The following is a 15610-nucleotide window of genomic DNA, read 5'->3' on the forward strand; positions in this document are numbered from 1 at the left end:
CGCCCTGAGCCAAAGGTAGATGCTCAACTGCTGAGTCACCCAGGTGCCCCCAAAACATTGGTCTTGACATATGTTTTCATTTAGCATATATGGTTTGGAAATTACTGTTTCTATTTTACATTTTAAATATCATAGAACATGTCTGTGGATGAATCTTAGATGCAAATTATTCAGTAAAAAGGAATATAATATGGAAACACAATATACAACATTAAATAATAGCTATGGAGATTTTTAAAAGAGGTAAAAATAAGTGGTATGTAAATCTATGAAGAAAAGCAAAAGGATAAAAAACAAGAACAAAAAATAACTTCAAGACAATGATTATCTCTCGAGCAAAGGGAGACAGAGGAAGAAATTGGGGCCAGGAAGGGCAAGAAGGGAAACAGGTTATTGGTAATACCCAATTCTTCAATTTGGCAGTTGCGTCTGGAGTGTTCAATATTACAATACGTATGTTTACTAAAATATTCACTTGTGTGTTCCAAATATTCCATAATAAAAATATAAATAGAGGCACCTGGGTGGGTCAGTTGGTTAAGCATCTGCCTTTGACTCAGGTCATGATCCCGGGGTCCTGGAATCGAACCCCACATCAGGCTCCCTGCTCAGTGGAGAATCCGCTTCTCCCTCCCGCCGAATCCCCACTCGTGCTTTCTCTCTCACTCATGCTCTCTTTCCCAATAAATAAATAAATAAATAAATAAATAAATAAATAAATACTATCTTAAAATATATAAATACATTGAAAAGCATATGTGAGCATTAAAATATATTTAACGACATATTCCATGTTCCCAACATAAAGAAAGTAAGTGTCTAAATATAGAAGACATTTTTTAGTTACATAATAAAAGGGACCATGTGAGCAAGAAAAGTAATACGAAGCTGAAGTGTGTGTTTTCCCGAATAAGGTTATATTTTGAACTTTTTCTATTCCTTCCAATTTTTTATGCTTCCAATCGTTGTGAATAATAAATTGTGGTAATAGATAAGTCAAAGACTGCTAGGTTCAGAAATAAGATCTATGGGTTTAGGCCCCCTTTTTTTCTAGCTGTTTGATATTGGGATAATTACTTAGTTTTCTTGAATTTCAGATACCACGTCTCTAAGACGAAGAGGTTTGACAGGAGGGAGCTCAGCTATCTAACCTGCGTCCCATGAATTTATATGTGGTAAGTGGCCCAAGTCTGATTCTTAGTGTCTCACTCTATTTTTATATCGTGGTCTAAGAAGTATTTATCAAAATATTTATCAAATACTATTCACTTTAGCAGGTGAATGTTCTCCAATCACATCTCTTACCCATAAGGATGCCTTTACCTTTTGTTCCTTGGAGAAGTGGAATAATGACAGGACCAAAGGTTGGGCACACCTTTGTGTGTATATAATTTATAAAAATAAAAAAAAAACTGATTATTTTTTAAAAGCTGTAGTGATTTTAAAATTTTTATTTGTATATACACACTTTGGGATCCCTGGGTGGCGCAGCGGTTTGGCGCCTGTCTTTGGCCCGGGGCGCTATCCTGGAGACCCGGGATCGAATCCCACGTCGGGCTCCCGGTGCATGGAGCCTGCTTCTCCCTCTGTCTGTGTCTCTGCCTCTCTCTCTCTCTCTCTCTCTCTCTCTCTCTCTCTCTCTCTGTGACTGTCATAAATGAAAAAAAAATTATATATACACACTTTGTTGTGTCTTGTTTTAGCCTTTTTACCTTGTTAGGCCTGAATTTTCAATGGGATCTCCTAAGAGACTTCTGGTTTATTCTCCCCAGGAAAAATGTGCTTTGTTTTCTGGATAACTACAAATGCCGACTTACTGAGGACAAGAAATTATTGAGGAAATCTCAAGTTATTTTTCAAGAGTAGCTTCAAAAACAGAAGTTAGGGCAGCTCTGGTGGCTCAGCGGTTTAGCGCTGCCTTCAGCCCAGGGCCTGATCCTGGAGACCTGGGATCGAGTCCCACATCTCCCTGCATGGATCCTGCTTCTCCCTCTCCCTGTGTCTCTGCCTCTCTCTCTCTCTCTCCTTGTGTCTCTCATGAATGAATAAATAAATAAAAATCTTAAAACAAACAAACAAACAAAACAAAAGTCAATGTCACAAACTGCCAAGATGGCAGGCAGTGGGAGAAGAGTCTGGAAATACATTTCTTTTCCATATTTCCTAGCAATTCACAAACCAATGAAAGGAAATAGATACAAAAATAAAACTGTACTCCATATAATAAGAATTAGCTTCACTAATCTTGCCACTAGTAAGATTGAGAAGCAAAAATATTACAGTTTTTAATCGACCTTCATTTGGGTTTTCCTGCTATTCAAGTGCAACATCCCTCAGCTGCTATTTCTCATGGCAGGAAAACATTTTTCAGCCTTCTGCCCAGCTTTTTTTTTTTTTTTTCCCCTGATGAGACAAGACTTGTACTTCCCTGTTCTATTCCTCCCTTCTCCTCTCCCTCATTCTTAGCATCTTCAGGAGAAGAAATCTCTCTTTCGCGGGTCCAAACTGTAGTAGGTACTGTGGCAAACGCTAGTTGGTAGGACAAACCAGGATTTGAAGACCAGCTCTACTCCTCCTGGTTGTGTAGCCCTGAGAAAATTACATAGGGTCTCACTTGAGTCATTAACTATCAGATAAATACATGAGACACAGGCAGTTAACTCATAGCAAGTCAACATTTTACGAATAAATGTCGAATATTGCCTTAATAGCTATTTCCCCCATTCTGGTGAAGAAAATATTCAATATATTTTCCTGCAGGCCTCTACTACTGCCATAATAACCTACTGTAAAACTCAACGGATACTAACGTTGCTGGGATCGTTATAGATTTAGCTGTTTCAAATGCACCTGTTAATGAGGAAATAAAACTGGTGACTCAGGTTGGAGATTGTTTTGTGTAGCAGATGTTATGACAAGAGAGTAAAAAAAAAAAAAATCAGAAACGAGTTCCTAGTTGGTGGGGATTATTCAACCTAACCTATTCTGTTCAGAGAGGCAATGAAAAGTGTCATGGGCATTGACATCGATCGAGGAATTTCAGCACTGTGATAAACTCTGTTTTAGATGTCTGTTGTAAAATCGTTCATTTTAGCAGATATCTCAGCAAATCAGCAGCACTTTGTGTAGTGCCATTAGAATACATCCAGGCTAAATCCCTCTTTCTTCTTTTTTAGCATTTGTTACCACAGATTGTGTGCACACAGACTTCTCAGGGCTAAGTGACCCATACAAAGTGAGCTTTACATCTGCCTTTGCATCATCTGTTTCCGCATGCATTGCTCACCCTTCACCTGCCATGATCTGGGAACCTGGATCACACCGACGTATTTTTCCTCGTATGTCCCACCTATGCTGCTGCTGCTGATGCAATCACTCTTGCTTTATGTTATGGCCCAAATATGATGAAAGGAAACAAGAGCAAACATATTGGTTGCCACGCCTGAGGTAGACACACTCTAAATTGAACCCTGAGGAGTCCCTCGTCCTCCCACCCATTATCAGTCAATGCCCCTATGGAGTCCCCACTCCTTCAATGTGTTCAGTTATCTGTGACTTTCTTCTAATAAATAGAATATGGCAAAGGTGACAGAACGTCACTCCTATAATTTCATTATATTATATGACTCCACCTGAACGAGCTGGAAAGAAAGATTCGCCTGCTGGCCTTGAAGAGGAAAATGGCCATGTTGTGAACTATAGAAAACCGCAGTGACCTCTGGGGCCCAAGAACAGCTCCCCACTGACAGCCACTATTAAAAATAATAGGGTGGCATCCCTAATGAAACTAATTCTCTCCAAACTGTGAAAAAGATTGAAACTAGAACTACATAAAAACAAAGCAAAAGGCACCCATTTCCTTTAAGTTAACATTTTCCTTAGAATGCAGTCATGAGAGTACCTTAACGTTGCTTGATGTTTTAACTCCTGATCACTCCATGGCATCTGCACATGTATGTGTGCATAAAAGAATACAGATAACTTGATGCATCATTTTCAAAGAGTTAAGTTTATCTAAATATGTGCTAGTTGGAAGTAAATATTTGTAAACCATTACCAGTAGGCTTTATTTTGACCATGGGTCTAGAAATTCTATGATGGTTGGTAAGTCTTGGTGCTAAATTTTCTACAAGAGTGACAATAGCAAATTTTTGCACTCATATTTGAGGCAGCATTAGGCTTTCGTATAAGCTCAGTGAGTGTTTTCTTTTTTCCATCATTCACCCCCTCTGACCTGGCCTTATATTTTCAAGTTTCAGTTTTGGATTTTGGTACATCAGTCAAATTCTTACTTACATAAGACATGGAGATGCTAATTGAAGAGTATGGAGGTGAGCTTTGTGTCTGATTAACACAGATAATTGGAGTTTCGCTGAGAACAATTTGTACCCTAGCACCACAGCATTGTTTGGGGAGTATTAAATCCTCATAACATTGTTTCAAAGCGGGGTTGCAGTGTTCTTTTTTAGCAGCGTGTTCAGACAGATGAAAAAATGAGACTGACACAAAATTGACTTACTTTACGTCCCACAATTATAAATTTTGTTTGCTGACAGTATGTGTGCAGGGTAGAGAGGGGAGAGGTATCTATATCCCGACTCCCACGACTTCCGTCATTCAATGTCTCCCTCAAAGTCATAAACTAAATCAGATCTAGATTATACAAACTAAATTTTGTATTGTATTGTATTGTCTTATATGTAGTAATATCTTTCCTTAATTTGATTCTGAGAGGCAGTTGATGATAAAACACTTCATTGATCTAAAACCCATTCTTTTAAGGGAAAAATAAATATTAAAACATTATGAGACCCACTTAGATTATAAACAGATTAAATGTAAAAAAAAAATGTTCCTTTGCATGAAAGTAATGCAGTACATATTTATCTCCCTTACTACATAGTTAACTCCTGGAGAGTAAAAACTGAATATTTGAATTAATTTCCATTATTCTACATGGTGAGGAAATAGGAAAATAATTACTAATTTCAAGTATAGGCTCTAATTTTTAAAAGCAAGTATATGTCTAGTGTTTTTTTTAAGATTTTTTCTTTTTTTTTATATTTTATTTACCTATTCATGAGAGACCCACAGAGAGAGTCAGACACACAGGTAGAGGGAGAAGCAGGCTCCCTGCAAGGAGCCCAATGTGGGACTTGATCCTGAGCCAAGGGCAGATGCTCAACCACTGAGCCACCAGGCATCCCTATATCTAGTTTTTCTAATGAACAGGGCCTGGGATCATAAAGCCAGGTTCTACAATCTTTAATGAACTAATTGTTTTCCTGACAAGCTTGTGCCCTATGAAGTAGCTGAGTGAGTGAACCTACATAGCTGTAACATTGGGGGCTGAGGTTAGTTTTGGGCGAGTTAGCATGAGAGGGAAGACATTCTCTCTGGTACATCCATGATGCAGCATATCCTGGGGTGGACATCTGCATGAGGGCAGGGGCAAGCAGGGAGAGACCTGGAATCTTTGGACAAGAGTAAGTACGTGGATTTCTGCCTGTATTTGGGAAAAGATACATTGATTAAGAGATACTGGATCTTAAAAAGAGAGAGAGAGAGAGAGAGAGAGAGAGAGGTACTGGATCTTTTGTGAATCTGGATTTAAGTGAATTACAGGCTTGACTGAAGTGTCCCATCTAAGTACAGAATTAGAAAAAAAGGGGGGTTTGAATAATTATTTTCTCAATCTTCAAAGAAGTATGGTAATTAGTATCATTCAAGATACATAAAAGAGAAATTAATTAGTTATATACAATGAATGACTTTGGTTATTAGGGTATAATTATTTTTCAGACACTGGTTGAAAAGTGAATTATGAGGCTTGTTGTTCCAATATTCAAATATCTCCACATTTAATTGTCCAAACAATTCTACTGAGCAGTTGCAATGACATTATTCTCAGTAGGGAATGGGAAATTGAACCAGATCCATGTAACTCCTAATCTTCAACTTACTTTTCTTAGGTTTTTATTTATATTCCAATTAGTTAACATACAATGTAACACTAGTTTCAGGTATAGAGTTTGGTGACTCAACACCTCCATATAAAACGTGGTGCTCATGACAAGTGCACTCCTTAATCCCCATCACCTATTTATGTCATCCCCCCCACTTCCCCTCTGGTAGCCATCAGTTTGTTCTTATAATTAAGAGCCTGTTTCTTGGTTTGCCTATCTCTCTCTCTTTTTTCCTTGCGTTCATTTGTTTTCTCTTAAATTCCACATATGAGTGAAATTATATGGTATTTGTCTTTCTCTGACTGACTTATTTCACTTAGCATAATCTACATCATTGCAAATGGCAAGGTTTCATTATTTTTATGGCTGAGTAATATTTCATCATATGTACACTACTTCTTCTTTATACACTCATCATCTGGTAGACACTTGGGCTATTTCCATAGTTTGGCTGTTGTAGATAATGCTACTATAAACATTGGTGTGCACATATCCCTTTGATTTAGTAGTTTTTTATTCTTTGGGTAAATACCTAGTAGTGCAATTACTGGATCATAGGATAGTCCTCACCAACACCTGCTGTTTCTTGTGTTGTTAATTTTAGCTACTCTGACAGGTGTGAGTGATATCCCATTGTAGTTTTGCTCTGCATTTCTCTGATGATGAGTGATGCTGAGAATGTTTCATGTATCTGTTGGCCATCTGTATATCTTCTTTGAAAAAATGTCTACTTATGTCTTCTGCCCATTTTAGTTGGAATATTTGGTTGTCTGAGGTTGAGTTAGATCTTCATATATTTTGGGTACTAACCCTTTATCAGATATGTCATTTACAAATATCTTCTTCCATTCTGTTGGGTGCCTTTAGTTTTGTAAATTGTTTCCTTCACTTTGTAGAAGCTTTTTATTTCAATGAAGTCCCAGAAGTTTACTTTTGTTTTTGTTCCCTTTGCCTCAGGAGACCTATCTAGAAAGAAGTTGCTACCTCTAATGTCAAAGAGATTACTCTTTGTGTTCTCCTCTAGGTTTTTAATGGTTTCTGGTCCCACATTTAGGTCTTTAATCCATTCTGAGTTTATTTTTGTGTATGTGTATGGTGTAAGAAAATGGTCCAATTTCAATCTGTAATATGTTCCTGTCCAGTTTTCCAAACACTATCTGTTGAAGAGACTGTCTTTTTCCATTAGATATTCTCTCCTGTTTGTTGAAGATTAATTGACCATATACTTGTGGGTTCATTTCTGTTTTCTATTCTTTTCTATTGATCTATGTCTATTTTTGTGTCACCACCATACTGTTCTGATCACTACAACTCTGTAGTAGAACTTGAAGTCTGCAATTGTGATTCCTCCAGCTTTATTTTCCTTTTTAAGGTTGCTTTGGCAGGGTCAAGACCTTTTAATAGATCGTGAAATCAATTTAGTGGTCATAACTTTTTTATAGTACTTGAAAAGAATAGAAGAGAGTAGGATAAGGTAGAAAGTATCTAAATATATCACACATATGGGACACTTGGGTGGCTCAGTAGGTTAAGCGTCTGACTTCAGCTCAGGTCATGATCCTGGTGTCCTGAGATGGAGCCCTGCATCAGGCTCTCTGCTCAGCAGGGAGCCTGCCTCTCCCTCTTCCTCTGCCGCTGAGCTCTCTCTTTCAAATAAATAAATAAAATATTAAAAAAAACCTTTAAAAATAAATATATTACATGTAATCATGGAAACGGTTATTAAGTGAAAGTTTGTTCCACTGGAGTTAAACTTCTGTAGAATAGGGATACATGTAAATGCAAAATGCACTTTTACTGCAGGCTGTGGTAAAAATGCCAAAACACAGCATCAACATATCATTGTCTGAACTGAGAAGGGAAGGTGAAAAGACAGGATTTCACCATATTAGAAAAACAAAATGCAGAGTAACTTTGTCATCGAATTTAATACTGCCCAAGATAGAATCCACTCATTGGGAAAGTAAAAGAAATCAAATAAAACCAAAAGAGCAAAGACAAACAAAAGCCATTCTGTGGCCCAGAGAGTCAATCTGGAGGTCACTGGTGCTCTCTGATGTTGAAAGATATGTTCTTCCCAAACCATTCTAATTCTGGGATTACTGAGTAAAAGCTCTGATGAAAAATATATATATATTCTTTTACCTATGTATCTTCCTACTTGGAGGTAATATCCTGGATCTGCTCTCAGACATCCTCATCTTTGAGCAGGAATGTTTCCTACTACAAACAGAAACAGGTGGACTCCATGTTTTTCTATCTCTCACCTGAATTTAGTTTGTGGAAGTCTGTACCAGAACATTATTTTATCTGAGAAGGAATGAGAACACCATTTGCTATGAGTGAGAACGGCTCATAAATTCAGAATTATTTCCCTCTGATTGGTAGTAATTTTACTCCTAAAGCTGACTTCACCATCTTCATCAGCCATAATAATTGTGTTGAATTGCAAGTTCTCTGAGATAAATATTACAAGACAGACTACAGGACATAAGTTTTAAAGTGCTTCTTAGGACAAAGCTAAAGAATCGGGTAAAAAGTGCTTTCATAAAGGTGTATATTTCAGTAAAAAATGAAAACAAAACAAAGCAGGGAAATGTGAGAAGCATAGCAATAGCACAACAATCACTTTATTTTTTTGTTTGTTTGTTTTTTTAACAATCACTTTATATCCCTCAGATATATAGCAAACCCCTCCTAGGGAAGAAAGCTCTCCAATCAATGAACTACAGATGATGTTTCCCAACAAAGCCCCCAGCAGCATACACTACTTTCTATTTATATATCTCCCTATGTGAAGTATATGACATTCAGACAAATGTTATACTAAAAAGTATTCCAGAATTTTGACTCTGATTCTTTCTAATTTGGTACTGACCTTTTTAATTCTAACTTTTTGTATTCGAAGATTAAAGGGTAAGGTAGGAGTAGGAAAGGATGGGTAGAAATAATACTATATGCCTTATAGGGTTATGAGAATTAAATGAAAAAATATATGAAAATAAATTAGTACTGTGTGTTATACAGTAATCTCTTAATAAGTGACACATCACTTTTTTTAATAAATTTATTTTTTATTGGTGTTCAATTTGCCAACATATAGAATAACACCCAGTGCTCATCCCATCAAATGCCCACCTCAGTGCCCGTTACAGTCACCCTCACCCCCCACCCACCTCCCCTTCCACCATCCCTAGTTTGTTTCCCAGAGTTAGGAGCCTCTCGTGTTCTGTCTCCCTGACACATCACTTTTAAAACTATGGTAATTATTATACATCTGCTATAAACAATGGAATATGTACATAATCACAGGATAAACCCCATCCATCTGGAACTCATTCATTTATTCATTTTCGAGTACTTACCATGTGTGTCTCTAATGGGGATTAGTGCATGAATAAAACATGCCTCCTACCACCTATCTGTTTACCAGGGGATAAAGATATGCAAACAAATAACCATAATGCGTTGTGATGGAACTATAATCTTATAATTGGGGAAATATAAAATGCAATAAAAACACAGACAAGAAAGCATGAAGTACAACTCCTGAAAGGAGTATTATCTCAGTCTATTTCCACTTTAGTAGATGATTTGTGAAATGTTTAGAACATAGGTCAGAAAAATAAGGTAGAGAAGAAGTACAACAGCAAATTTTCCTCTCCCTCCCTTTCTTTTTCTGATGATCCTTTGTCTTAGGCGGCAGCTGTCCAGGATAGTGAGAGGGCAAAAGAGGTGTAAGGGTAATAGTTGTTCAACCCCCAGGGTACCGAGGTGCTTTCCTTATATGATTTAATTTACCCTTATTATAAATCTATGTGTTGGGTAAAAGCATCTAATGTGTTGTGTTGGATAAAAATATCTAATTTTTCAGGTAAAATTAAAATAAGACCCTGCGTTAGCTATTGGTTTTACTTGGCACAATCCTCACAAACTATTTCTTTCTGCGACAGACCTGCTGTCCTTGAAAAAAAAGAAGGCCCATGTTTACACTGACTGGGTAATTGGATTGGAAAGGGAATTAGGGCCAAGCTGGTAAAATTATTTATTTTTCTGGATTTTCTGCTGGAGCTGGTGTGAAAATTGAGATGTTTAAGGGTGCAGCTTAGAGCTGAGAGTAGCGCCGTCAGTGTTGCATGAGAGGATGAAGGCTGGAGGAAGTGGAAGAGAATTAAAGGTGTAGATAAAAGAGAGCTCTGTCGGTATTGAGTACCATTTATTGGTCTCTATAGTCCCTTGCTCTGGCCACATCCTGTCACTTCTTACTTCAACTTTGCAAGGAAGCTCAGTACCTTTTCAATCGATACCCTAATACGTACGCTAGTAAGAAGTTGAACTTCTATCAGTTTCCACTGAAACAATATGTAGACCATGGATAAGAATTCTAATTTGATTCCAAGTTTGTTTGGTTTCAAAGCCCATGACTGTCTCTTTATATAAGAATATTTCATAGTCCTTCTATATAAAGTTGGCTCCTGGAAATTCTCATAGCCCCTGTAGTTTGCTCCTGGACAACTATCTTTTAGTATCTTTGTTAGTCTACTGATATAACTTGCATAATGTTGCAATGAATGCTGTAAGTTTTCTCCTTAAGATTCAAGGGGAAGAGATATTTAGAAAAGAAAAAAAAAAACTGTTTCCATAGTGGTCGTACCAATTCTCAAGTGATGTCTTCACCATCATATCCACTGGCTACCACAGGAGCTCTAGGTCCCCGGCTTTAAAACCACTATCTCGGATGAATTGGGCCATTATAATGTCTTGTAGTAGAGGAGCATAAGCTGTACTTCTGGATCATCCAGGAATCCATTGAAAGAAACTTTATTCTTTTTTTTCAATTTTTGAAAAAAAAATTTAAAGTTTTTATTTGAATTCCAGTTAGTTAACATAGATATTAGGTTCAGATATATGATTTAGTGATTCAACACTGCCACACGAAACCCAGTGCTCATCACAACAAAACCTGATTCTTCATGTAGATTTTATCATCTTTATATGATTTCACTAAGAAAGCAGTGAATCTCATTAAGCTAGATCTCTAGAAATAAATATACATATTATACACTGTAATATTGTAATTTATAAAAAAATATTTGGTCTTAACCTTCATTTCTGGGAAAGAGCTCCTAAAATCATTGGCAATCTACATGATTTTCCTCTATGAGTTGCAAAATGAGAAAACTGTACCCACCCCCAACATGGACTCTCTTATTCTTAGTGGGTGTCCTACATATTTAGGGGCTAGATGGCCTTCATCACTCCTCCGTACTACTAACCTTGTTAACTCTACATGTCACATTGTGTTTAGTATATGATAGACACTGAATAAATATTTATTATATACATTTATGACTTAAAGTCTTTAGGACATACCCAGCCAAACTATCAAACTGTTCTAGGACATTTTCACTGTATGTAAGAGATGAGATAATTTCTAAACTCTTTGTTTAGAAAGACCTTTAAGACCTTTAGAAAGGTCTTATTTTATTTTTACCTGAAAAATTAGATACTTTTATCCTGTGAAATCAAATTACAAAGCAAAACTCTTTTCTGGCCAGCTTTGTGGCCACAGATAAGTTCGGATGTGATTCTTCCCCTCTAGGAGCTTGAAAAGGAAATAAAATACCTGTGTATAGTTAAATAAGAAAATGAGATTTATATAACAAGACATTCTTGTGCAGAGGGAAGAGGAAGGAATTTCAGAAGCATTATGAGCAAAATCAGGGGATATATATTAGTGGGGTGATGAGAAAGAAGTCAATCACATTAGTTAGGATAAGCATCTCTATTGATATTTTGTAAAAAAAAAGTTGGAACCTCCCCCGGGACAGGCAGAGGCCGGGAGGGCCCAGGACAGCGAGGACGCTCCTGCCCCGAGCTGAGCAGATCAGCGGCCCCGCCCCGGAGCCTCCAGGCCCTGCGGACGGAGAACCGAGAGCCCCGAGCCCCGTAGTTCCTGCGGAGGCTGAATCCAGGCTTCCAGAGTTGCCATAGCAACTGCGGCTGTTCCTCCTGGGGCCCCACGGGGTAAACAACCCCCGCTGAGCCCTGCAGCAGGCAGGGGCAGAGCAGCTCCCCCAAGTGCTAACACCTGAAAATCAGCACAGCAGGCCCCTCCCCCAGAAGACCAGCTGGACGGACCAGTGATACTCCCCCGTGTTCCAATACAACTTGTTTTTGGCCACTCTGCACTGAGCAAAATGACTAGAAGGAAAACCTCACTTCAAAAGAAAGAATCAGAAACAGCCCTCTCTCCCACAGAGTTACAAAATCTGGATTACACTTCAATGTCAGAAAGCCAATTCAGAAGCACTATTCTACAGCTACTGGTGGCTCTAGAAAAAAGCATTAAGGCCTCACGAGACTTCATGACTGCAGAATTTAGATCCAATCAGGCAGAAATTAAAAATCAATTGAATGAGATGCAATCCAAACTAGAAGTCCTAACGACGAGGGTTAACGAGGTGGAAGAACGAGTGAGTGACATAGAAGACAAGTTAATGGCAAAGAGGGAAACTGAGGAAAAAAGAGACAAACAATTAAGGGACCATGAAGACAGATTAAGGCAAATAAATGACACTCTAAGGAAGAAAAACCTACGTTTAATTGGGGTTCCCGAGGGCGCCGAAAGGGACAGAGGGCCAGAATATGTATTTGAACAAATCCTAGCTGAAAACTTTCCCAATCTGGGAAGGGAAACAGGCATTCAGATCCAGGAAATAGAGAGATCCCCCCCTAAAATCAATAAAAACCGTTCAACACCTCGACATCTAATAGTGAAGCTTGCAAATTCCAAAGATAAAGAGAAGATCCTTAAAGCAGCAAGAGACAAGAAGTCCCTGACTTTCATGGGGAGGAATATTAGGGTAACAGCAGACCTCTCCACAGAGACCTGGCAGGCCAGAAAGGGCTGGCAGGATATATTCAGGGTCCTAAATGAGAAGAACATGCAACCAAGAATACTTTATCCAGCAAGGCTCTCATTCAAAATGGAAGGAGAGATAAAGAGCTTCCAAGACAGGCAGGAACTGAAAGAATATGTGACCTCCAAACCAGCTCTGCAAGAAATTTTAAGGGGGACTCTTAAAACTCCCCTTTAAGAAGAAGTTCAAGTAACTCTGAACGTGAATGGGCTTAATGACCCCATCAAAAGGCGCAGAGTTTCAGACTGGATAAAAAAACAGGACCCATCTATTTGCTGTCTACAAGAGACTCATTTTAGACAGAAGGACACCTACAACCTGAAAATAAAAGGTTGGAGAACCATTTACCATTCAAATGGTTCTCAAAATATACCCTAAAAACTACAGAACACTTCTGAAAGAAATTGAGGAAGACACAAAGAGATGGAAAAATATTCCATGCTCATGGATTGGCAGAATTAATATTGTGAAAATGTCAATGTTACCCAGGGCAATTTACACGTATAATGCAATCCCTATCAAAATACCATGGACTTTCTTCAGAGACTTAGAACAAATTATTTTAAGATTTGTGTGGAATCAGAAAAGACCCCAAACAGCCAGGGGAATTTTAAAAAAAGAAAACCATATCTGGGGGCATCACAATGCCAGATTTCAGGTTGTACTACAAAGCTGTGTTCATCAAGACAGTGTGGTACTGGCACAAAAACAGACATATAGATCAATGGAACAGAACAGAGAACCCAGAAGTGGACCCTGAACTTTATGCTCAACTAATATACGATAAAGGAGGAAAGACGATCCACTAGAAGAAAGACAGTCTCTTCAATAAATGGTGCTGGGAAAATTGGACATCCACATGCAGAAGAATGAAACTGGACCACTCTCTTGCACCATACACAAAGATAAACTCAAAATAGATGAAAGATCTAAATGTGAGACAAGATTCCATCAAAATCCCAGAGAAGAACTCAGGCAACACCCTTTTTGAACTTGGCCACAGTAACCGGAGAAGGACAAACAGTGTATGTTCTCATTCATTTGGGGAAGTCTATATGAGAGTCAGATTGAGGATAGATTTGTATGCAAGGATAAGATGATCTGACTACATTCATTAGGCAAATATGAATTAATAAAAATCCTATAGGAAGGAAGATACATGATCATAGTAGATTTAGAGGGAGATCATTTGTTTGCTAAGTACAATAAGGTGTTGAGAAAAAGGGTAACATTAAAATGCTACCTCGGTTGTCTAGATATTAACTGTTATAGTATGAAAGACACAAACTGACATATTAAGGCTAGGTCTCACCACAAGAAGATATTTTGGGTTCTATCATGAGAAAAAAAGTTCACTTTTGGATCATAGCAGATAAAAGATGTCTAGAACTTGTGTTTTACAATATGTTATTAAATTTCATTTACTCTTATGTTCTTGTGCTTTAGTGTTCGAACTTTTATTTTTATTTTTTCTTTCCAGGACCACTTTTTTGTTACATTTGAGTGGGCAACTACACACACATTCATACAAATATTGATTTTCTCTGAGTTGTATAGAAATCACCTTGATAGGAGCGAAAATCTTTCCTCAAAGGAAAGAATCCACTTAAACTACACAACCAGGGGGATACATACTATAACCTTATTCTTCTTTCTTTTTAAGCTCTTATTGGGACTACCCGTTGAGTAAACCAAGTGGAAGCCAGAGGCATGCAAGCTCATTGGTCTGCTTAATAAAGGTCAGCCTCCCAGTATAAAAACCAACATGGAAAAGAATAAAGAGTACATGTAGATGACGAAATAAAAGGCATTTAGTCTTAGTGTGTGGGTACATGAATGCACACACACACACACACACACACACACACTACTATTTATCAGTCACAGGTGTGGAATTCCCTGCTTGGTTGCAACATGAGATTTTCTGGCATCAAAAGAGTCATATTAGCTGTAAAATGTTTTTATTTTTTTATATTTTTTAAAGATTTTATTTATTTATTCATAGAGACACAGAGAGAGAGAGAGAGGCAGAGACATAGGCAGAGGGAGAAGCAGGCTCCATGCAGGGAGCCTGACGTGGGACTCGATCCAGGGTCCCCAGGATCACACCCCAGGCTGCAGGCGGTGCTAAACTGCTGTACCACCAGGGCTGCCCTGTAGACTGTTTTTATTATGATTTTAAGCAAATATATGGCTGTATATCACAGCCTTTGTAGGGACCATGTCTAACTCTAGAGGTCTTAACATCACTGCCTGACAGACAGAAAGAGAAAGACAATAGGCCAAAGAAAATGAGTGGCCAGCAATAGAGTTGAGTTTCCTTGCAGATCTGCTACTTAATTTCTTATTAACTCTGGATAAATCACTTATGTGCTCTTAAATTTTTGCTTTTGTAAAGTAAATTGTTAGTGTAGATTATCTCTAATCTCATCTAGTTCTAAATTCAATGATTTTTGAGTTAGTGTTTCAAGAAGATCTACTACTGTTTCTTTAAATAAAAACCAACATTTATTTTTCTCTCTTCTCCTTTCTGCCTGTATTTGTGGACTCCCATTTATACATGACCCTTTGTACATTCTTTAAAATGGTCTTAATTGCATAAATTGGAATTAAAATTATTATGGATTAATACAGATATAATTTTGAAACAACCAGTTTTAGTAGCTTCAAATACTTCAAGAAATTCAGGAAACAGGCTATTACTACAACAGGCTATTACTT

Source organism: Nyctereutes procyonoides, unplaced genomic scaffold (genome assembly GCF_905146905.1).
Source record: "Nyctereutes procyonoides isolate TBG_1078 unplaced genomic scaffold, NYPRO_anot_genome, whole genome shotgun sequence".
NCBI classification, from domain to species: Eukaryota; Metazoa; Chordata; class Mammalia; order Carnivora; family Canidae; genus Nyctereutes; species Nyctereutes procyonoides.